This window comes from Enhydra lutris, unplaced genomic scaffold (assembly GCF_002288905.1).
Source record: "Enhydra lutris kenyoni isolate GAN:26980312 unplaced genomic scaffold, ASM228890v2 scaffoldscaffold60, whole genome shotgun sequence".
NCBI classification, from domain to species: domain Eukaryota; kingdom Metazoa; phylum Chordata; class Mammalia; order Carnivora; family Mustelidae; genus Enhydra; species Enhydra lutris.
Window position 1 is genome coordinate 7,358,450 of NW_019154144.1, and position 25,559 is coordinate 7,384,008.

The 25,559-nt window shown below is 37.1% G+C and overlaps 1 protein-coding gene across 5 annotated transcripts in view; it reads left to right on the forward strand.

The window, feature by feature from the left end:
- The window catches only part of LOC111158523 (neurobeachin), a 672,328-nt gene that overhangs the window by 481,806 nt on the left and 164,963 nt on the right, over nt 1-25,559 (forward strand). The window lies entirely within an intron of this gene.

Below are 25,559 nucleotides of genomic sequence, written 5' to 3' on the forward strand. Positions count from 1 at the left end.
TGAAAAGACTTGGCAAAGTGGTTCTCTTCTGTGTTGAAAACCCTGCCTGTCTTTTTGCAGGGGAAATGCAAATACAGGTGTATTAATGGCCATCCATCAATTAGTGAACTAGATGGAGTCTTCTAAAACAAAAGTCAGTAACTTGCATTTAGGGTAAGATAATTAATGTCTGGTAATCCTTGAGGTCTTTTTAAATGCAGGTTGAGAGTTTGCTCTTTCATGTATATGTAAGTTGGCTTTAGATGGACTGATGCCTGTGTCATGTGGGGGATGTTCCTGTATGTTAGAATGGGGTTTTGGGTTGGGTTTTTTGTGCGTGTGTGTTTGGTTTTTTGTGTTTTGTTTTGTTTTTTAACATTATGCAGTGTTTTAGCTCTGGTTTTTTCCCCTCATTTGCAGTTGTTGAAAGGAATATGAAAATTATTGCTTTGTTAGGTGTTGTCTACCCCAGTTTAAGTTAGGATGTTTAAAAAATGTTTAGTGTTACTCCCCCCCTCCCCAACTGCAGCCCTCTTTGTACTTTGGTAGACTTGCCCAACATAATCAGGACAGTAAGCTTTGTATGCACTGGTGGAAATATTTTAAAAATAACTTATCTCTGTGATTGAGAGATTACTGTAATGTGAGTTCATAGCTGTGTTTTAATATGTGAAATTAAAGCAAGATCATGGAGATGAGACCTACTGGCAGTTAACTGTTCTGAAAATGTTCAGGTTTAGGGTTTCTGGCTTGCTTATTGATGTATAATTATACCTCCTCGCTTAAGTGTCCTTAGTGGTGACCTGACAGTAGACTTCTAATTGTTGTAGGATTTCATGTGATTTGGTTGAGGGAAAAATCGGATAAGATTTTAAAAGAAAATTAATTTGCAGTCATCCAGGGCTTTTAAATTTAAAATATCATTTGGAATACTTTGAAAGAAATCAGCATTTCTGCATTTTGGAAACTTGAAACAGGAGGGGAAGAATGGATTTATGTAGAATATGTTTTTGGTTTTTGTTTTGTTTAGTTTTTTTTCTGGTGGTACCAGTTGTGTCCTTAATGTACAGGAAAGGAAATAAATACCACTTAGGGATTATGTAGTGGTTTTAAAACCTAAGCAGATTTTTAATGCCTACCTTTAATTTAGATGCCATCTCTTTAACAATATTTCCAGCAAAATCCTATAACTCCTGGTAACAGGTCTGTAGGCACTTTCTTTCAGATCCGCTTTCAACAAGATCTTGTTCCAGGCTCCTACTTTTTTACTCCAGCATTTGCTTTTTTATTTATTTGTTTGTTTATTTGTTTTTGCACAGGTATGAGCGTCACAAAGCCATCTATTATTTCCTTTTCTCCTTATCCAAGAGTGATAGATTCTGATCTAGCTTAAAATAGAACATGAGATTTGGGGCTCATGGCATCCATCTACTGTTTTCCCCAGGAACCTTCTATTCCCTTAGGAGCAGGGAATGGGAACAACCCGAACAGCCCCTCCCCACTTCGCAGGCTTTGCGGGTGAATGCACTGCTACCTTTTGGCAGTTGGAAGAAGAGGAGGCAAATCAGTACCGGAGAACTCTCGGCCAAGAAGGCGAAGAAGTGCCTTGGCCTCAGGGGAAGAGCCGCGTCTGGCTCTCACCCAGCGCAGGTTCCCTCTCTCGCTGGTCCGCACTCCCGAACCATCCGTCTTTTCCTCTCTCTCTTCCATAGGGATTGTTTCCCTGTGTGCCCGTTCTTTTAAACCTTACTTGGTGTCCTTGGGTTCTCCACTGCTCCAGCTCACGGCCCCTGCCCGCGAACCCCTCGGCCCCACCGCCACCCTTGGGCCCACGTGAGGTCGCAGCCAAGCCCAGCGCTTTCTCGTCGTCGGCCGCGGGCCCCTGTGCCCAGCGCAATCTCCCTGAGGTTCAGAACAGAATTGCTCGGCCAGGACCTCGTCCCTCGATTTCTTGGGCCACCTGCAAGTGTCCCCGGTTGCCGAGGACGTGCAGCCTGGGACGCGGAGGCCCCGGAGCCGTTTGGGGGGCACCGTGGGGCGGCGGTCCGGATGGGTCTCACGCGAAGGACGCGAGGGGCGCCGGGCCGGCCTCGCTGGAGCCAGGCGCGCAGGTGGCGCATCTTCGGGGCTCACTGTGCGGCTTAATTGGGTTAAAGCGAAGCTAAACACCGAAGCACTTTGTGCAAACTAATTGGTGTAACCGGGGCCTTTTCACTAACGATTTGCACTTTGAAGAAGAAAAATGGATGGTGAGAAAAGGACTAAGAAACTCGTTAGTCGTAGAATGTTCCAGGGAAGTGAAGTCATTCTGTTTCAAGGACGCCGGGACTGTGTTTTCCGGGCTGCTTCCTCCAGCACCCTTCACACTGGGAGCTGACAGTGATTTACATAACACAGGATTCACCCACCCGCTGTTATCACTGCAGGTGAACTGGGCGCCCTAGAATAATACTCCAGTGCAAGTTCAGCTTGTTGCTGCAACACAGTGATTTTCTATTACACTGAACACGTGAAATGAATTGCCTTCTGTAGCTGAAACCTTTCAGTGATCTTAGACACCTCTCACTGTGGAAGGGAAAATTAAACTATTGGAGGAGTATGTTTTTCTATCCCTTAATTTTTTTTAATTGAAATGACCTATGGAGAGGAATTTAACATATATGGTATATTTTTATGTAATTCGGCCACTTTTAATCTAGGCTTTGGAGATAGTTTTGTGGGAGTAACTTATTTTATAGTAATTTTTTGAAACACCTTTGGCCTATTGAACTGGTTATTTCAAATGAGGATGTACTACCTGGGGATAGCTTAAAATCAATTTATTTACTTATGTGAGAAGTTATAAAACAACTCTAATGATCCCAATCTTACTTATATTTTTTTTTGCTATAAATATAATCTTAGTACTAGAATAAAAGCTTGTGTGTGTCCCATGCTTTAGGATATAAATGCTTAATTGTTTTTGTGGTATGCTGTGCAGGCATCTTTGACATGAGCTAATAATAGAATGATAATTGAAGAAAACTGACCTAATTGAAGGGGAAAAAAAGCCAATAATCTCATGATTTAATGATAGTTTGAATGATATTTGGGATTTAAAGATCTAACTGACTTGAGTTTTTCATTTCATTTACTTAGGATACTAGGCAGCCTTGATTTAAAATGCACCGTTTATGAAAAGAATCCCAAAAAGTCACAAATACCGTTATCGTACACGTTAGTAGCATTAATGAGTATAAAGCAATTAAATACTGTGATCCTTACCATTTCCAGACATTCAAAATAATAATGGCAAAATATTTTTTTCCTGAAGTATTGTTGCTTAAGTAACTTACCCGCATTCTGTAACCCTACATAATTTATATGGGATACACAAAGAAATGTATAAATAGTCACCTTATTAGGTTTAAAGAAAAACTATTGTGTTGAGAAATGTAGGAATGCAAGGTATCTGTGCTTTTTTAAAAAAAACTAATTTAAATTTGAATTACATGTTCATAAATTTAAGCCATTGTGACCTTTCATCTAGAAAAATGTATCTGTTAGGGAATATGCATATACATGTTAAATGCTCAAATAGATATTGTTTTGTGTTTTTCATATTTGCTGGCTGCTCTTCTATTCACAAGTATTCATGAACTTAAAGTTTTATTTTTTTAATATGTGCTTATTACACTGGGGAGATAAAAAGAATATGAAGTTGAGTTTATTAAATTATTTATCCCTACTGTTGGAGTGGCTTTGAAGGCTCATTGTACGCATCTGATTTCTGCCTCCCCCCACTTCGTTTTTTAAATGCACCCAGGCTATTTCATCTGCTTCATTCTGCCAGACACAATATATTTCTTTTTTTACACCAGAGAAATTAAAGACAGATATTTGTGCGGGGTTTTCTTTATGTGTCACATTAAATAAAGTAAAATAGAGGGAGTTTCTCTGGTAATCTAATTTGATGGCATCTCTACCTTTTTTCCTGTTGTGACTCCTTGTATAAGAACACTTAAAAAAAAATAGCTTGAGAGCTTCAAAAGTTTCAATGATTTCTTAAAACAATTATTTCATATTTTAATATCAGGCTTATGACAAAGTAAAGCAGAGAAATGAGGTCACTGTTGACACAATTTAGACCCTCCCTGTTTTGTTGTTTCAGCCAGAGCATCCTGATGATTGCAGTTCTTTTAAAAAATTATTTCCTTAATCCTTCACTTGAATGATCAGGGCTGTGGCCTTAGTTTTGCTCATCCCCCTGTACCCATAGTATAGTCAGCATTTGTTGTGGGGACCACTTCTTTCCCTACAATGTTCCTTAGCTAATAAACGTTGGAAAGAAAGTAAATTTGAGATGAAAGATGGACACTGGAAGCGTACCTTACCAGAATTATAACCACTGCTGGATTTGCAGATTTGTAGTGATTCTGGATAATTCTGGATAAAAATGTTTCTTTTGGTAGAAGAAGAAATTGAAAGCCTGGGTTATTTAGGTAACTAGCTCACTTTCCCCACTTCATTTGAATGTATACATAGAGGTGTAGGATATTTTAAGTTGCATGCGTATATTGAAAAATTTGAGGGGAAGTTTATTAGCCAAAAGATTTTCTTATTGCTCAAAACAGACTGTTATCGTTCTCCCAAAAATGTAAGGATATTGGGGTTAGTCATTTATTTATTGAGTATTATGGAGGAAGTGTTGGTTCCAATATTCCAGTTCCTCACAGACCCTTCAGAAAGTTACTGTCCTCTTTATGATGTAGAAAATTCAAATTCACTTTATGAGATTTCAGCCTCTGTTTTTCATTCAGATAGTGTAGAAATATTCTGACGAGATAAATGGGCTCATGCAGTTCTTTTCTTTATGAATGTATGAAAACTAGGGACTCCTCAACCCATAATTCACGCAGATTTATAGACATTTGTGTATGTGACCACAGCCTTAGTACTCTTAGCGCATTAGAGTTTTATTGCTCTTAGAGAAAACAATGGAATCAGATGCGATTAGTGTCTTAATCTGTACATCTGTAGTGGGTCATCCCGGACTGCAGAGCTCTCATTACTGTCCCATACTGTATGTGATTAAGCCACAGGAAATATTCAACATGACCTTGAGACTAGAGTATGGTATGTAGGTAATCAACATTCAGTGACTGCATGTCTAAAGTAACCTTTTCTACATCTAATTTACAGTTTTGGAGCTTACTTTTTAATGAACAAAGCAATTCCTCTACTAGGATTAATTTTTTTTAATGATCAGCAACTGGAGTAATGATCTAAAAGAATAATTACATCAAATGAAAACTATTACCTTGTATCATATATATTTTATGTAATAAAATAAATGCTTTATAGAAAAGGAAAGAAATTAGTTTATAAATAGGAATTTCATTTATAGTTTTGCATATATATATATGATATAGAGATATAAACATCTGAGAATACACCACCTAAATAATGATTTCATTTTCACTTATGATTATTTTCATTATTCTAATAATACACATTTTAGTATACAAATGCGTATCGTTTCTAAAAAGCCTAATTTTCCATGACTTATCAAAAATATCAAGTCAAAGTCCTAGTAAGTAGTTAATACTTTTTAATCTACATGTTTATTCATTTTGTCTACACATCTAGATCAAAAAGCATGAGAGCACAGAGTTTGTAAGACTGTAGTCTTTCTAATAAAAAATTGTGAAACCGACAAAATAGAAAGTATACCTTTATTTTATTTTTATGTGAAATCTGTTTTTATTATTTAAGTCAAGTTTATTGATGTGTATTTTGTGTACAGTACCATTCTGTTCTATGGTTTTTCCACATGAATGTGCCATCCAGTGAATTTTAGCAAATATCTAGAGTCAGATCATCTGGCACAGGCATAGAATATTTCCATTGCCACAAAAGTTTCCTCGTGCCCCTATTTTACTTTTTAATTCATAAATTTTATGATTCGTTTATATGCATCTGGGTGGTTTACTTTTATGTCAAAAAATCTTTGGGTTGTAAATATTTATTCCTCTAGAATTTACTATTTTATCTCACTTCTAATTTAAGGCCAGTTTTAATCCAGTAGCACTGAAGTGGAGGCAGAGTACAAAATGATATTTCAGATAGGCAAGCAATCGATTTGCACTTTTTTGTGTTCCATAAAAGTTGTTTAAATGTAATATATGTCACCTTAATGCTAGGTAAAAGATTTATTTTTCAAACGATCTGCTACTATACGTTACTCAAGCATGAACGTGTGTATTAGACTTACGAATATAGTTTATATTTGAATGTCAAATGCGTAGTAAGAAACAGGGATTCCTCATATAAGTTAGCAACATTTGAGGCATATTGGTAATGTTACTAGCTCTCTGTCACTGGAGAAATGAATCTCCTTTCAGTATTTAAATTACATTGTACTTTACATTTTCAGTAAATTAATCCTCCCTTTGAGTGGTGGGGGACAAGGCCAAGGAGTTTGTTAGAACTAATATTAATTAACGTATGCACATTCTTGGAACATATGCTTCTAATCCTAATTTTATATAAATATACATTGTCATTTAAATTTCAATGGTTATAAATACTCCAAACAAAGAATGCTTAAATTGTAGGAAAGCAGACATATTCATTGACCAAGATGCTCTTTCAAGTATTTTCCCTCTTTTACAACTTGGAATAGTCCAACTAGTCTTCTGTTATTTTCCCCAAGATATAAAATTATTTAAACGTTTTCTGTTTTATATTTTTATTTGGCAATTACAACAGAGATTTTAATGTTATGCATGCTTACAGGCCAATTAAGAAAGAAGTTATTGCTTTCTTAATAATCTTAAACCATTTTTAGAAAGTATACTCTTTTTATGGTTTGCAAAATAGCCTGTGCACGTACACACACACACACACACACACACACACACAGTATTTCAGATAGGAAAAGATTGAATTGGCCTGTATACATTTATTTTAATCTGTTAAAGGGAAGCAACTACTAAATCCAGGATTCTTGTGGCCACCAGGACATAATATCACATCTGCAAGATTGGTCCATGATAAACTAGACAGTTTTCAGTAATATCTCCAGAGATGACGCTAAACAGAGTTTTTAAATAATAATAACCGGAAGTTCTGACAGTATATATACAGATACACACACTGTGGCAGGTTTGAATATCATAAATTTTTAATTGCAAAATTGAGAAATAGTAAACTTCGCTAGCCATTCTCTCTCTATAAATACAAATATACTGCTCAGTCACCCACACTCATAATACGCATGTGTATCCATAAAAACACTTTCATAGATTTAAAATTGTTTTCTGCTTTCCTGCAACAAATGATGGTTAAGTTTCTTGCAACCTGAACCTGTATTTGATAAGCAAATTGCATAACTCCCTGGGTGGGGAGTCGGGGTGGGGGGTGATTTTAGGGTTTCTTTTGGTTTGGGGGTTTTTGCTTTTTTTTTTTTTTCTTTTACTAGCAAATTCAGTTCTTCATTTGTTTTGCTCTCCACGCTACATTAGCACAGTTTTCCCCTGTGTGCATCTGCCAGTGTACAATTTAGCCACGGGCATCTGTAGACCTTGTGGTGATCAGTATTGCAGGCAAAAGCCATATGTGTTTAAATAAAAAAAAAATCTCTTTATTTCATTTGCTGTTTTAACTGGATGGATAACTTTTGTGCCTCAAGACAGAAGAAGAAAAAATACAGAAATAATTAATTGTCTCTATTCTTGAGGCAGTTCCATTTCCCCCTCCAATATGGAATGCTTGTCAGCTCTCCTGATAAATGACTGCATGTATTTGCATAGATTTTACATTAACACAAAAATTAGTTTTATTTGTGGAAAACTAGTTTACATAATAATATAAAACCTAGTGTTATTGATTATGTTTGCAAACATTGATGATTTTTTAAAGGGGTCATAGCACTCTTAGGTTTCGAAGATCTGATCAACCTATTTTTTTAACTTACATTTTCTTTTGCTTTACATGGTTTTGCGCTAACAAGACAAATGTATAAAATTTTAAAGTCATAAGAATTCTTTTCTGGGTGTGTTCCTCACAAGCGTTTCAGACCCGTAGTTAGGAACCCTCGTTTTGGTAAAAAGATTCTGATTTTAAACTTCAGCCGAGGATTATTTTAAAGACTTGGTACCAATTACAGACACCTCAGACAGTTGGAGGATTGCATGTGTGGGAATGATTTCAGATTTCATATTCATGTTATTAAAAGGATGGGCACTATAATGGGTGTGTGTGGTTGAGCTCGCTTCTGAGACACTGTGCATTGTTTGCTACCAAATTTAAAAGACAACTGAGAACTATTCTCTCCATCTTCGGTCTGTTTCTTTGAGCATACTTACCCGTTGATTACCCTAATCTAACCTTGAAAAAACACAGTGTGCCCGAGCTATGTGGGTGCTGCAAACCATTCTCCCTCTCTAAGTGGCAGGCAGGAGATGTTTATTCATACTGTAGTCTGGCATCTTGTTGTCTAGAGGCAACCTGCTAATTATGTGCTATCATTGTATTATCCATGTTACGGAAAATTCAAATATGTTCACTGCTGTTAGTTACATCACAAAGCTTTTCATAAAATATACTTCCTCCTCCAGAAACCTGCTACACTTAATGGCCACCTAAAGCAAGAGTCTCTCTGCCACTTCTTGATTCTGGGACACCCTGGGTGCCAGCTGTCACAGCTCAGCTAATGATGACAAATGCCCCTCTCTATGCAGATTGCAGAGTTTGCAGGCTGCCGTGAAAGGCAACCAGATTACCTTTCCTCAGATAGTAACTTAACCTTTTAAACTCATGTCAGAATGAAATTATCAGCTGCGATAGTTCCAGTAGCTGTATCTTTAAAAACAAAAATCAGAACAGAATCAAAACACAGACTCCCTTTTTAAAAATTTTTCCGAGTTGGGTATCATTTACATGGCTTGACCCTGGAAGGCCGGAATACTCCTAAATGAGAAACTCTAGGGAAAATATACTTTACAGCCGCACCAGAATGTGTATTTGAACTCTGTGTGTAACTCAGGTAGTGTGAATTATTGAGAGCATTATCCAAATTGTTTAGTCTAGAAAATAGGCTGGGATAGGTGGAATTTTGAGGGAAAAATGTATTCTTTCTTTCTCTTCATCGAGAGAAGAATGGTAAAGCCTCTGTTATCCTGCTGGGTGTACTGGCCCAGCCTGTTTGAGATAAATTGTTATATTATTTTTTTAAAACTCTGGGTTATTCCAAAACGATTTAGAAAATAATTGTTGCTAATGATTGGTTTCCCTATTTTCAAACTTGAGCTTTTGTTTTAAGCTGCTTACTTCTTCTATAGAAATGTGTTATTACAATTATTCCAAAGGATAATGGTGCCTGTGTGGCTCAGTCCGTTAAGTGTTAAGCATCTTACTCTTGATTTCAGCTCAGGTCATGATCTCAGGGTCTTGAGATCGAACCCTGCCTTGGGCTCCTCACTGAGCATGGAACCTGCTTCAGATTCTCTTTCTCCCTCTCCCTCTGGTCCTCCACACCCCCCAACAACAACAAAAATTAATAATAATAATGAACACTGTTAACCATGATGTAATGCAATGCAGGGGATAAATTGCCTATTAAATGAGATAATAAAATTGCAACATTCTTTTAGATTTACAAAAGACTTTTATATGCATTATTTCACTTGATACTTAAAATAATTCAGTGAGTCGAGAGTAGATGGTGATAAGAAAGGGGGAACAAATCTTATGAGTATTTGATCACATTTAATCTTCACAACAAATATTAGTCCCCATTTACCAATAGCAACTGAGGCTTAAACAGGTTTAGTGTGTTAGCAAGGGTAATTGCAGAACTAGGTTTGTCTGACTGCAGCTGCTCTCAGCACCACAACATCAAGACTGTATGTGGCAGAGATGTAGACGTCTGTGCGCGTGCGTGAAGGCATGCCTGTCTGTGCTGTCGGTGTCTAAGAGGTAATTTTTAGCAACTGCTGCTGGGATATAAGTAAGTGTTATTATGAAAAGAAACTACCAGGCTTACATTTCCATTAAGAATATGATTGTTTGATGAGTTTTAAAGATTAAGTTCTTTATTAGGAGGCTTTTAATTAAGTAAATAGTGAGGCCGTTTATATGTTATAAATCTTTATTTTATGAAAATAATGTATTGATCTATCTCACATAGAGAGAAACTATTTAGAAAATACATGTGCTGTTTAATGAACATCAAATTGGACTAATTCACCTAAAGAAACATTTCATAATAAAACCTATGATTAATGGGATATACTTTCATAAAAATGACGAAGAGAAACAATTCAGCAATTAATTTAATAAAATATCCATATACTTGTTTTATACATATGATTTTACTTGGTGATATCATTGAGTTATACAAGCCATGGTATTGCACATCTTTCAGTTAAGACACATTAAAAATGCTCTTTTATCATGAATTAAAACACAATTGTTTCTAAGAAAGCTATTTGTTTGCCCATTGTTTTTATTCCTTACTAAATTTTTATTTGGTGCAGATACTACCATCTAAGGAATTTTATCAGTGATGTGTCTGTTCATGTTGTGAACGCTCCATCTTTATATGTTTTAATTATAGAATTCTACTTATAATTACTAATCAGTACTAATGCTTAGTAAGTTGCAAGTATTTCACTTATATAAAAATGTATTTCACTGTATATAAAAATTATGTAGAATTTACAATGGCCATCTCATTAAAATATATTATGCAGTTAGTGCTAGGAGGAAGGACCTAATTCTACTCCATGAGTCAGATATTTTATACCAGAGCAAGAAGGAAACTTTAGAGGAGAACATAATGCAGCCTTCCTCATTAACTGCCTGAATCTTCCCTACAACATTACTAAGGAATGGTCATCCAGCCTCTACTTTTACCTCCACTGATGAGAACTTTATTATCTACTCAGCTAACTACTCGCATTTACAGACAGTTTTGATAGTTAGAAAGAGCTTCTTCTTTTTCTTTTTTAAATTTTATTTATTTAAGTAATCTCTACACCCAATGTGGGGTTCAAACTCATGACCATGAGATCAAGAGTCGCATGCTCTTTGACTGAGCCAGCCAGGCATCCCAAAAAACTCTTCTTAATACTGAACCAAACTCTTTTCTCCTTGAAACTTTCACCTTTTATTGTCTTAGCCTTACTCATTTAACAGAAATAAGTCCTTTATATTCATCCTTTAAGGTATCAAATTGAATATCCTCTGACCTTCAGCCATCACAACATATTTTAAGTCATCTCACCATTCAAGACCCATTCTCATACATCATTTTCTTCAAGTGTGTTGTATAAATTCATCACTCCCAGAGTAGATTGGGAAATGTAGAGTGGAGAGGCTTCTGTTAAGTGAAACACACTCATATTTTCTTTTGGGGGGTGTCTTCATAATCCTGTTGATAAATGCTGAGGTATATGCCAGCAAATACCATATTTGTTTAAACATATGTTTTGGAGTCCTAAGTACATGACTCTTTAATGTTTCCAACTCATTTTATCTTACCATTTTTAGCTGTTTCTCCTGTGGTTTGACTTATAAGTTATGCTGTTGTTTTGAATAAGAATAATAGGCCTAAGGGTTCTTTCTTAAAAGTTGTTACAGGCTTTTTACAGAACATTGATAGCAAAATGGAAATTAACTATAATGAATCTACTGTTTTTGCTCAGCTAAGTATACAAAGAGGCTAATCCACTTAAGATATGTGGATAGATTAGACTCACCCAATATTCCATAGCCTTTATGTAGTTTTTTGCCAAACACTTGAAATCCTAATACTAGTTTCTTACAGCGTTATCAAAATATGTAACTAATAAGCCCCACTTGGGATAAAGTGTACTTTATATATTTTGACCTATTTATCAGTTTTGCTTTGTCAGCCATTTTTTGTCTACAAAGAGAATCTACACATTTCCCATAAGTTTGAAGAATGCACAGAAAAACCAATAAATTTTTAATGTAAATAAATGTGTTCATAGAGTCTTATGTTATTGGAATAATTTTCATATTGATCCACTAATATTTGGGTGATAATTTTTGGTAACAATAGTTTCTAAATAACTGAATATGGACAGAGGCAAATGCTTTTTAAGAGTGATGTATTTAATAAGTTAAAGCCAATGTGAAAACATTTTATTAAGCTAAAGTAGTTTCACCAATCAGAACCCATTCTTCTCTAGTATTTTCTTCAAAAGCAATGCTTAAATCTGAATGTATAATGACCCAGAGTGACCTGGTGAATGTAGAGTAAAGAAGCTTTCCTTAAGTAATGAATACATCGCTGGAAAAACATACCCAGAAGATTAAGTAATAAAAGGTAACAGATATTAAGTATTTTGATAAAATGCACTGTGAGTTGTATAAGAAAAAAAAAAGAAAAAACTTTTTAAGTGATGTGTTATTTTAAAGCCTTAAATTTCTCTGAGTGGAAGCTCATGTTTTTATTTGCCAAGTTTTTTTTTTTCCTAAATAAGGATATTTCATTAATACATTATTTACTATTGCTGTGACATCTAGGCAATATAACACAGAGAGAGCTGACCTCAGATTTGGCTTTCTTGCAGTTTGTGTCTCGAATGGAGAATAAGGAAGTCCAGTGTTTTTACAAAAGAAACATTCTCAAGTGAAGAGTGGCCCCATCTGTTTCATCTGGTGGGCTTATGCAATAAGAGGTGTTATCACATGACTCTAAATGCACAAGCAGTTGTTTTATGAACTCTTTTTGTGCTTTGAGGAGTTTATAAGTTGCTACCCTATTGTGTGTCAGTCCCAGCTGACCCAAGTGCATTCTGCTGAGCATATTTGGTGGATAATTAGAACTAATGAAGCCTGGAACATAGCTAATTCTCTAAATGATTTATTCTTATGCTCTTGTCTGAGTCCTAAGAATTCTCCAAATCATCATCTAGGCCCTCTGTTTTTGCTAGTACTGTGTTGATACTGCTACTCGGTTTTTATGTTTATTTGATGGGCATTGAAAATTAAGTATGTATTTGAAATCCTGAGAAAAATGGTTCAGAGTAAAAGTTTGTAGTATTTGCTAGTCCCCAGAGGTGAGGGGAATGCCAGTTCTTCATCCTCTTTTGTTTTTGTGTGTATATCAAAAAGTTTATACGGCGCCTGTGAGAGATAAGGGGATAGACGATATCAAGTGATAAGAGCCTCTTTAAAAATTATGTACCCTTGGGGAATAAACCTGCAAGCAAAAGAACAGAAAATCTCTAATGAAAGTTTCCTATTAGGTTTCCTGAGGAAATGGGAAGATTTTTAAAAATCAGCCTTCATGTTTCAAAACCGGTTCACTGATATGGCTTCACAGTGTTAGCCCTGTTGAGAATGACATTTCTCTCATGCCCTCGACAAGTAGTCAGTGATTCGGTGGCCTGAAACACTTTAAATCCCATCAACTTGCTTTCCTTTCCTGTTATAACTGTTTCAATGAGTGGCACTTTTGTTGTGCAGGTTAAGATCTGGTAGCTTATGAGGGTGTCCTAGAATGAGGACGGACACCATTGCCAACACAAGAAGGCTATAACTTAATTAAAGGCTCACGCTCAGGAAATAAGATACTGAAGTCCCTTCAGGTAGGTAGTTGTTGTAGCCTGTGTCCGATTCGCTCTCCTGTTGTCTGGAAACTCTAACATAATTCGTTGTTGAGTTACCACTTTTATCTCGTGATCCCAGTATGTACAATTCTCCCTCCTCTAGAGCCCAGATAATAAATACTTTGAGACCAAGTACCGTTCCACTTCATTGGATATATGGAGACACCTAAGAGTTAGATTGCCAGCTCCACCGCCCAAGTAATGACTTAGGAACCAGTCCAAGATGCCCTGATCTTCATTACAAGATGTTTAATGCTTCCTCTGATAAATCCAAGTCTTAACTGTTACGCCTTGGCTTAAGGCAATACTCTTCCTCATCTTTAACCCCTGCTGGAAAGTCACCTAAACCCTCAAATAATAGTCTTAGAACACTAAAGGAAAACGCTGTAGGTGATTGTTATTCCTTGGGCTTGAAGAACATCTTTTTTTCTCATTTTTCAATTCTTCCATCTCTAAAAGAGACAAATAGGCTTGATCAAAATCAATAAATACTGAGTTCTTATCATATGCTAGGTACTGTGCTAGATCCTTGGTCATTGTTACTGCACCTTCCTCTGAACGGCGCTATCAGTAGATCCTGCTGCTGTCATTTCATTGTTGAGAAGCTGAGCCACGGGAAAGCCAAGTAAGTCCTCCAAATTTGCAGAGCTATGAATTTGCAAAGTCAAAGCTGCACAGCCAGCCTCTCTGAATCCAGACTCCAGAGCCTGCTTTCTTGGTCATCCCACTACACTTAGCCTAAGTTTGTTTTCCCTTCTGTAATATAAGGGTAATGATATCTATATCAGTATTGCACAGATTAAATAAATTAATACACGTAAAAGGCTTAGACTGTTGTCTTAATTTGTATTATCCAAGTCCATACAGTACAGAACTAGAATTCTAACCCTGCTTTTTCTGCCTCTAGACCCCTGAGCTTACCTAGCATAGCGCTGAGGTGAATCTTCATTGAATGAATCATGAAATAAGTATCATCTGTCCAGCGGAAAAATTTGTTAATTTTACTGGCTGTTTTGATAGAAGACAGCAGACACTCAATGCTGGTTGAGGGAGTGAATGATTATCCTATAACCGCTAATAAAATCAGTATATTGATGACTCTCACATTTATAGCTCCAGCCAAGACCTCTTCTCTCAACTCCAAACACATTTACCCAGCTGTCTCCCCCACATCTTTTCACGTGTGGAAGATATGTATCAAACATAACCTCTCTGAACCGAACCCCCGCTCTTCAACCCCAGCCTGCTTCTCCTGCAGTCTTCCCTGCCTCAGCAAACAGCAGTCCTTTTTGCCAACAAGTCGGCTGCCATTCTTGACTCCCCTCTTGCTTTTGTAGCGCACATCTGGTGCGTCAGCAAGTCATCCAGAATCTGATTCCCTCTCACCAACGTTATAGCTTCCATCCCAATCAAATCACCATCATCTCTTATGTTTGTTTGTAGTTATCCAAGAGATGCCTCGGTTTCCTCCCTTATCCCCTTCTGGCTATACCCTCTATACTCTTTTCTATATACTCTTTTATATATATATATATATATATATATATATATATATATGTATATATACTCTATATTCTTTTCTTATACTCTTTTCTGGCAGCCAGAGAGATCTGTTAAAACTGAAGGTCAGATCATACCACTCTCAAGTTCACAATTCCCTAATGGCTTCCCACCTCAGAGTAAAAAATCTAAGCCTTTATTAGCCCTACGACCAGCACCTTGCCCTTCTGTTTCTACCCCCTTTACCTCCTGACATCATTGTCTATGACTGTCACCATTAATGTGTCTTCACCAAGCACCCTGGCACCCACTCACACCAGGACCTGCGCATTTGCTGGTTCTTCTGTGTGGAGTTCTCTCTGCTTCTGGTATCTGCATGACATTTTCCCTTACGCCTTTCAGGTGCTAACCTATCTAAAAATGAAATACATGCCCATACAGTCTCTCCCTGTCCCCGCTCTGCCGCCTTTTTCCCCTACCACTTATCACTATCTACATGTGTTTTTACTTATTTATCATGATTAATATCTCTCTCCCCACATTTAAATCTAAGCTCTTAATGAAGGCAAGGATTTTGTCTTTCCATTGCTACGTACGGAGGATCTAAAACAGTGCCTGGCTTATGATGAGTGCTCAATAAATATCTGTTGTTGGGAAGGGGTGGAGGGAGGGAGAAATGGGTAGATAGAGGGAAAAAACAGGAAAGAAAGAAGGAATGAAAGGAGATCACCAGTTAATTCTGCTGCATATTTTGTTTGTCATAAAGCTATGAAAACTGTACTTAAAAGTTGTAACCTAATTCACAGATCTTAATGGCATCCTGACATCATTGACCTTTTCCTCGTTTTTGAAATTTTACTCTCTTCACAAAGGGAATGATATTAGTTATTGAACTAATATTAGCTATTCTGGGCAGGGCCTTATGCTAAACACTTTAGGTATGCAGCACGAGACTCGGTGGGATTTTTCCTGTGGTCCCAGAATTGGAATCTGGGGCTACATAGCAAAGAAGCAACTACTATCTCATTTCCTAAAGATCTGAAAACAGTTGAGGCTAGACAATGAGTATGCATTCCAGTGGGGAGACATTAAGTTAGCATATAAATATATAAGCAAGTAAACAACTGTGTAACATGTCAGCTGGTGATGAGTGCCCTGAGAGATAGGTGTTACCATCTCATTTTTGGAGATAAGAAAAGAGCTTAGAAAAGTTAATTAAGGGCCTCTGGTTGGGGCTGGGACTTGAAACCGTCCTTTGTGACTTTGGCATCCATGAGTTTAACGGTTGTGCTCTACTCACTGTATCCATTCATTACCCTGTTTTGCCTCTTTCTCACTAACTCTGAGTTTTCACCATTAACTTGATTCCCCTTTCTCTTTCATCTCTAGCCCCTTAAATATGGGTGTACTGTTTAGCTTCTCCTCGTCTTATGTTATATAACTTGAACGATCATCTCTGTGTAGATGCATCACAAATCTGTGCCTTCAGTCCTGACCTCTGTTTCCCCTTCATCGTCATTTTCTCCTTCTTGGTGGACACTTTCCAGATTGATGCCCCCATTCTCTCCATGTTGTTATGCCGCCTTCTCAAGTAGTCAATAGCTTTTCCTGAGAAGTGCTATATCTCATTTCTCCCTTTGTTTCTGTCATTGTTGTAATTGCAAAGACTTGACATCCGAGTCATCACTGACTCCTTTCTCGCCCTTTGCTCTTTCTCTACTACCCCCGTGCTTTGTTCATCAGCAAGTCTTGTGGATTCTTATTTTTTTCCTGGTATCTTTCTCATGTATTGCTGTCATACCCACCACCATCACCCAGGTTCAGGTCTTTATCAATTTGTTACTCGCCTGTGGCTCCCAGTGCTGTCTTCCCCTTTTCTAGGCCATCATAAAGAAAGCTGCTGGACAGACTTTCTCAGACACTTCTATCATGCTACTCTCCTGTTAAAAACCTTAGTTTGACTCCCAATTCTCAGAAGCGGAAGGGAGGGAGGAGGAAAAGGAGGGAAGGAGAAAAGCCACTCCTGGCATTCAAAGCTCTTCACTATTGGGCCACTGCAGTATAGCAATATTAACTTCTTGACACTCTACCTTGAATTCTCTGCCGCAGATTATTTTCCAAACATAATTCTTACATTTCTTTCTCTACCTTTTTACCTCTCACTCTTCACCTATCAGAATTGCATTCTTTCCTTTTAAAGTCAAATGTATCCTTTCTCTGATTTTCCCAAATAAAAATGATTTTTCCTTCTCAGTAATCTTATATCACTTGACTTTTCTAAGGTTGGTATAGTGCAGATGAGTGCTATTCTAAAAAAAAGTATTTAAATTTGTAAATGTCGTTTGTCCCCAAAATATATTTAAAATTCCTGGATGATAAGCAAAATTTTATCTTATTTACCCTTGCCCCAAAATACCCAGCATAAGACTGCATGCATAGTAAATGACCGACACATAAATGTTGAGTGGATGAAACTTACCTTGATCTTAAGGTATCAAAAATGTAGGAGGAAGATTAGGGCACGTTTAGTGTTTATAAGAAAAATAGATGACAGTGATCGTAGTACACATTTCATCTGTAGACCAACCCCACAAAAAAATGGACAAACTAATTTCCAAGCATTGTATTTCATCCAAGATTACTATTAATAATATAACATATAAGTCTATTGGACAAACTGGCTGGCTTCTATTTGCTTTCCTGAGAATTATTAAAAACCAAATTTTGTTAAGTACGTTGCACAGCCATCTCAAGGTGCCACTGTTCACCTAGTGCCTTAAGACGATATAAGGGAGCAATTCCTGGGGCTCTTTCCTGCCTTATATTGCCACACATGGCAGTTCCAAACCTTCCCTTATCATTTGATAGTCTTCCCTAAAGACACTTATTGCTCAACACACTTCAAATGAGTGTCTTGATTCAGGAGAATTTAGAGAGGTTTTTGTTTTTTGTTTTTTAGATTTTTATGTATTTATTTGACAGACAGAGATCACAAGTAGGCAGAGAGGCAGGCAGAGAGAGAGAGAGAGGGAGAAGCAGGCTCTCCACTGAGCAGAGAACCCGATTCAAGGCTCAATCCCAGGACCCTAAGATCATGACCTGAGCCGAAGGCAAGAGGCTTTAACACACTGAACCACCCAGGCGCCCCTAGAGAGATCGTAAATAAATATTTTTAGCACTCCAGTTATTTCGTGAGTTATGAAATCTCTAGTATTAAATATGTATATCAGAAGTATTTGAAAATTATAAAATTATCATCTGGCTGTTGACGGCAAATGGATATCTTACCTTGGCATGAGCATATAGCTGCAGAGGCTTGCCCTGTTTTAATTGTGTCTGTGTAGAGTACAACGGAAAAAAATGCAGTTGTAATGCTTTCTAAGCTTCAGCTCAGGAATGCGCAAAAACATTCCTTTATAATTCCTGCCAGAGGACTCAGGTGAAGAACTTTTTAAGTCGTTCAATGATCAGATATTCATTGAGTATCCCCTGTGCTCTTCACTGTGTCCTGAGGATACCATCACTGCCTTCACGGAGATTTTAGGCTAACAGGAAGTTAAAAAACAACACTGAATGATTATAAAAGGAGAAGTTTCTAGGGGTCATAAGACAGGGGTATGTAAACACAATCCTGGAAAGCTTTTTGAATGAAAAACCTCAAGGTTGAATAGATTGGTCCTATCAACAGACCTATCAAGCATATTTTTTTTTCTTTTCCTATCCTTTTGTTCTTAAGCATTATGCTAACTAATACAGTGGATATGTAGCTTATAGCCTCCACTGTGAAAAGCAACTGCCTGGAAAAGATAGAAAACTCATAAAAGAGTATTTGGGTACATTTAAGCTGCTTTTCGGGTTTCTGCCTCGAGTGATAGGTACAGAAACTCTACCAATGGAGACACAGAAATATTGGAGCAAAAAACACGTTTTCTGGGAAGATGAAGAATTCAGTTTTAACCACTGAACCTGTGGGTTATCCAGGTGGAAAAGTTAAGAAGGCAGCTAAATGTAGGACTCTAGAGCTTAGAAGAAAAGTCACATTTTCATCATATTTTGTGTAGTGAGAAGCATGAGAGTGCTTGAAAGACACCAGGAGACAATATAGAATGAAAAAGGGTTCAAGGACATTATTCTAAGGAACACCAACAGAGGATGATGATCCAGGACAGGTGAATGAGAGATGATGCTCAGAAAAGGAGGAAAACCAAGAGACAGGATTCTCTTAAAAGCCAAAAACAAGCGAGTTTTAATAAAAAGGTGGTGGATTCCCACTCAGCTACCACATGAAGTTTAAGTAAGATGAAAAGTTCTTTGTCTCTCCACAGCAGTTTTTGCAGAATGGTAGAGACCAAATGCAGATTCCAGTGAGGTTGAAAGTAAATGGGAGTAAGTGAAGTGTAAAATACACTGTCAAGAAAATGAGATATAAAGGAAAAGTAAGAGATATTGTGCCAATTATGGAGGGATGCAGGGTAGATTTGAAGAAAGACTTTCACCTATTTAGGGCAGAAAAGAACAATAGAAGCAAGGTTAAAATTGAAAGAGAGAGGGCTAATTCATGGAGGCCTATCTCCAAGACCAGCAGAAAGAAATGGTATCGTTTTCTTGAGGCTGCAATGAAGAGATGGTTCCGTTTTCCTTGGAAGTAGACTCTGCACAGTTACTAGTATTACACGTTGTTTACTGTATTCCATATGGAATACAAACCATGGATGGTGAGGGTGTTGGTTTGGGATTGGCAGGAGGAAGGTCTAGAAATATTCCAGGAAGAAGTTGTTGCCTGTTGCAAGGTAATTGTGGAGAGAAAGAAGTTGATAGATGGTTGTTTGAATAGTTGATGGAGTATATAAGTCAGCCTCAGTTTTCTCTTGGCAGTAGAAAGCACTGGGACTTCAGTAAGGATTTAGGGTCTTGGGTGTTTAAATCATCACTAAAAGGGATAGGAGGTAATACACTGATCAAAAACAAGTAAAAGATGAAGGAGAAAGAGCGAAGCCCCACCATGATGGAAACCATGAATAGGCAGTGGTGTCCATTTGCATAAAGTCAAAATTATCCATATCATTTAGCCAAAACGTACAAGAGGGGAAAGACGAAGTTACAGAATGAGGGTTTATGGAGAGTTTATGGCTGAAGGATATGGATGCAAAAAAGTTGAAGAACAGAGTGATGGACATTAAGGCAGGCACGTGATGTAATGAGCATTGGGCATTATATGAGACTACTGAATCACTGACCTCTACTCTGAAACCAATAATACATTATATGTTAATTAATTGCATTTAAATTAAAAATAAATAAAATGTCAGTGACTAGAACGTTAAAAAAAAAGTACTTACATGATTAGACTGACAGACTACTAGTTCTAAACTGGAGGGAAGAAAATGTAGTCAGGTTGACAAATGGCAAAAAAAAAATGGAAAGATGAAGAAACTAGAAGTCTTGTGGGGTTTAGCATATTTAGCATATGGAAATACAGGGCTTCTCATTAGCATACAAAAAGGTTCTCTCCATCTCTACCTAAAATCTTAGCATCTCGAAATCAGATTTGAGTTTCAGATGAGCATTTCATTGTTCTCCTGAACAAACATCCTGTACTGTATCTGGCAACCCGAGATGAGAGTGAGATGTAGTCAAGTAAAAGCCTAGTGAGATGAGTTATTAAAGGTAGGAGGCCGAGTAGATCACGAAGCAGAATGTGGCCATCCACAGACATAGATCGTTGCAATTCAAAGAAGTCAAGGAATTTTAAGATTAAACTGGAATAGACTGAATACTGAATATATGAATACAGAATTCTCTAACAGTGGTGATAAGATTTTGGGGAGGGGGAAAGAAGAAACTTTGGAAAAGAAAAAAAAAAAAAAACACAAATTGAATGAATGGAGAGGAAAACAGGCTGAGTCACCAGAGCCTGCACAGAAGGAAATAAATGAGCCTGAGAGGGGTTGCTGGAATACTGGGAGCCAAAAGACTACATCCGAAAATCATTTCTACTTCATTGCTTTGAGTAGTACTCTTGAGATGTTTAATAAAACTTTTTTTTCATCAGCAGCTGATGAGTAGAGTTTTAATTTACTCCTGTAGCAGAAATAATAGACTTCTTTAAAAGACCCTGATATATATATATATATATATATATATATATATATATATATATATATATGAAACTTTATTTAGGGACCAACACAAGTCTTTTTTTTTTTTAAGATATATTTATTTATTTTAGAGAGAGAGTGTGAGCACACATGAGCCAGGGGAGGGGCAGAGGAAGAGGGAGGGAGAAAAATTTAAGCAGACTCCCTGCTGAGTGCAAAGCCCACAATAGGGCTCAATCCCATGACCCTGAGATCATGACTTGAGCCAAAAATCAAGTCAGAGGCTCAACTGACTGAGCCACTCAGGCACCCCAGAAGTCAACCCAAGTCTTTTTTTTTTTTTTTTTTAAGATTTTATTTGACAGACAGAGATCACAAGTAGGCAGAGAGGCAGGCAGAGAGAGAGGAAGGGAAGCAGGCTCCCTGCTGAGCAGAGAGCCCGATGCGATGCGGGGCTTGATCCCAGGACCCTGAGATCATGACCCGAGCCGAAGGCAGAGGCTTTAACCCACTGAGCCACCCAGGTGCCCCAGTCAACCCAAGTCTTAATAAACTTGGCATATCTGTTTCCATCATATCTGTTTCATTTAAGCTATATAAAACTGCCAGAAATACTTTTCCTTTAAGTCTTTGGTTATCAGCTAACTCCTTTGATGTTTCAGTAGAGAAAGAAAAGCACTTGACTCAAAGTCAGAACACTTGGGTTCTAGACTTGGTCTTTTTCAAACAAGCTATATGACCTTTATTGGGGGTCCAGGTGACCTCTGTCCAGTTTCTTGCCATATATAATGAGAGAATTGGGATACATGATTTCTGAAGCCTATTCTGCACATCCACTTCTAAATCATTCAGCTCTCTGTATTTTATTTAACTTTGAGGTCAGCAGAAAATATCAGCAGTTTTACCTTTGAAAACAGACTTCATTAAATGCAGCATATATATTCCTGGAAAGTTAGCTGTAAATCATATTCTTATTATTTGAAATATATTTAAATGTATTTCATAATGAATCTTTTATAAAAAAATTATTGGTCTATACTTTTAATATGTCTTCATTAGGTATCATTTCAGTTACTAGATAATTTTCTGAAGATTTTATCTTTATGAGAGAGAGAAAAAAAACAGGGGGAGGGGCAGAGGGAGAGGGACATACAGACTGCACACTAAGTGAGGAGCCCAATGGAGGACTCAGGACCCTGAGCTCATGACCTCAGCTGAAACCAAAAGTCAGATGCTTAACTGACTGAGCCACCCAGACACCCCTACTTACTAATTTTTAAAAAGACAACTCTAACAATGCCTGGATAGCTCATATGGTTAAGCCTCTGCCTTCAGCTCAGGTTATGATCCCAGGTCCTGGGATGGAGCCTGGAGGTGGAGCTGAGCAGGGAGTCCGCTTCTCCCAGAGCCTCTGACCCGCTCCCTGGCTTATGCTCTCTCGTGCTCACTCTCTCTCTCTCAAATGAATTAAAAAAAAAAAAAGCTTTAAAAAATTAAAATTAAATAAAAAGACAACTCTACATATTTGTTTTTATATAGCTTTGGGGAGGATATAGTGAATATGATTAAGAGTAAGAACTAATGAAGATAAAATATAGAAAAAAGTAATTAATCACGTTAAATGAATTCATTGCATCAGGGCAGTAAAAGAACCTGTAGGTTTGATTGAAGAACTAATCATCGTTGAGGGATTACAAAGAATGAGATGTGTCAAAAGTCCAGATATGGGCAAAATACTAAGAAATTTTGTACTTGGCACCTTGTTCAACATTGTTAATAAAGGTATAATGAAGACCTAGGAGAAAGACTCAAGAGTGCCTCAGATCCTTTTGATAAGCAACTAGTTCTAAATTTATTGAAATACATTTGTATTCTGATAAGATATATATTATAAACCCTAAAGTGGCCTCTAAGAAAATAACCTAACTTTATGTAGTTTAAAAAATCATTAAAGGAATTACCATGTTGCCTTAGAAAATATTAATGCAAAAGAAAACAGTAAAGGAGGAACAGATGAAGAATAAGACATGAGACATGTAGAAAACAAAAAGCAAAATGACAGACATAAATCTAGCCACACGAATAATAACATCAAATGTGAATGGGTTAGACAGCCAATCAGAAAGAAGACAGACTGCCTTTTTTTTTCAATTTAATTTTTTTAAAAATTAAAAAGGCAACAGAATCTATGTGCTCTCTACCTGCAACTACATGCAATCAATTATACTTTGATCCAGTTTAGATTTAAAGATAAAAATAGGTTGAAAATTATAGATGATAAAAAGGGATACCATGCAAACAGCAATCCTGAAAGACTGCTATCGGAGTGACTATACTAATAACAGGAAAAATAGGTTTTGACGTAAAAAAAAAAAAATCTTAACTAATATAACTGCACCCAAGTCCATGTGCTCAAAGCCAGTCACTGAGACATCATTGCTTTGTAGCAAGGAAATATTCAAGAGGCAGCCAAAGGAGGAGGAGATGAGATGGGAGGGCAGGCCTCAAACCCACCTCCTCCAAGGAGGACAGAACAAGTTTTCTGTAACCATTGTGGTTGAGATTACATACATGTTGATGGAAAGGACAAGGAAACTTGTGACTCTTCATGAGGAAAGATGGAGTGTGTGCACTGAGCAAACATATATGTAACATATGTCCCATGTTCACTGTAGAGGAAGACAATATCAGAATGAGACAAAATTCAGCCCCTTGACCTCAGGAGATTAACTGCAGACAGGGAGAAGAGGGGTTGCATATGCTCTGAGAGCTGGTATAAACTGCAGGGGGTCTTGGGCTCCTTATCTTGGGTACAGAAGGCAGGACTTTGCTTGTTCCTGGGCTGGAACTGCATCAGTTGACCTTGAGTCCAGGCTTCTGCAGGAACCACCAGTGGATTTGATAGTGGGATCTGAAAAGACACAACAGGGGATCAGGGGAAACAACCCTCTGAGAAACAAACTTTAAACTTTATGCTATTTTCAACCTCATTAACCCAGTGGGGCACAGTGTCATTTAAGAGAGAGATTTAAAATGATAAAAGGGTTAATGCCTTGGGAAGATAAAACAATTATAAATATGTAGAAACCCAACACAAAGCCCAAAATACATGAAGCAAAAACTGACTGAAATGGAGGGAGAAATAGTTACTCAATAATAGTTTGGAGATTTCCATACCCCACTTTCAATTATGGACAGACAGTAGACAGTAGATTAACAAGTAGATTAAGTAGATTAAGTAGACAGCAGATTAACAAATCCATGAAAGACTTGAACAATAAACTAAGCAGACCTAATGGACATCTAAAGAACGCTCCACCCAATTACAGGATTTTTCTCTAGTGCACATACAATGTTCTCTAGGCTAAACCATATGTTAGGCCATAAAAAAAAAAAAAAAAGAAAGAAACTCCATAAATTTAAAAGCATTTAAATAATACAAAGAATTTTCTCTGACACAATGAAATTAAATTAAAAACCAATCTACAGATGGCACAAAACTGAGTTAGTGAATACTTTGACATCAAGATATATAAATGATACAGAAACCACATCATGTGACTTGAAGGAACTGGGGCTAAGTTAGCCCACTGAAGAGATTAATTTAGATTCTAAAGATAAGAATGGGGTAGGAGATAACAGTTGCCTCTAAAAAGCCTGTCATTTATAATAAAGAGTATATTTATATGTGGTCTTCCAAAGAACACAAGTAAGACCAATGGATGGAAGTCATAGCACAAAATAAAGAAGAATATTCTAATAGTACTTTCCAATGAGACATAGGCAGTCTTGTACTTTCATATATTGTGTCCCTTAAAGTATGTTTTAAAAATCCTACATTGGAAGGTCAAGCAGTAACATAAAACAATGTTTTGAAAAGGGTTCCATTCCCACAAAGTTTCAAATAATTACAAATATGATTCCTATAAAATACCTTTTCTTAAAAAGTCAAAGAAAAGCCTGAATAGCAGCCCCAGCTTGATAGGCAGGGTTGAATCTAAGAGCTTAGAACCCGAGTCAGCCCATTTCCCATCTTTCCCAAAATCATATACCCTTCTTTCCCTCACACCAAATTTAACAAATTTCTAAATAAATTGTTTTGTAATTTCCTTATGCTTTAGAACTTCTCCTTAACTTTATCAAGCCAATTCTTAATTGCCTGAATTTCTAGAGAACCATATGAGCAATTCTTTCTCCTAAATCTATGTTCTAATCATACAAACTGAATTATTTAAATAGCAATTCAGAGCTCTTGTTAATATAGACTCTTCAAAAATGCAGATTTGTGGGATGCCTGGGTGGCTCAGTTGGTTAAGCGGCTGCCTTCAGCTCAGGTCATGATCCCAGCGTCCTGGGA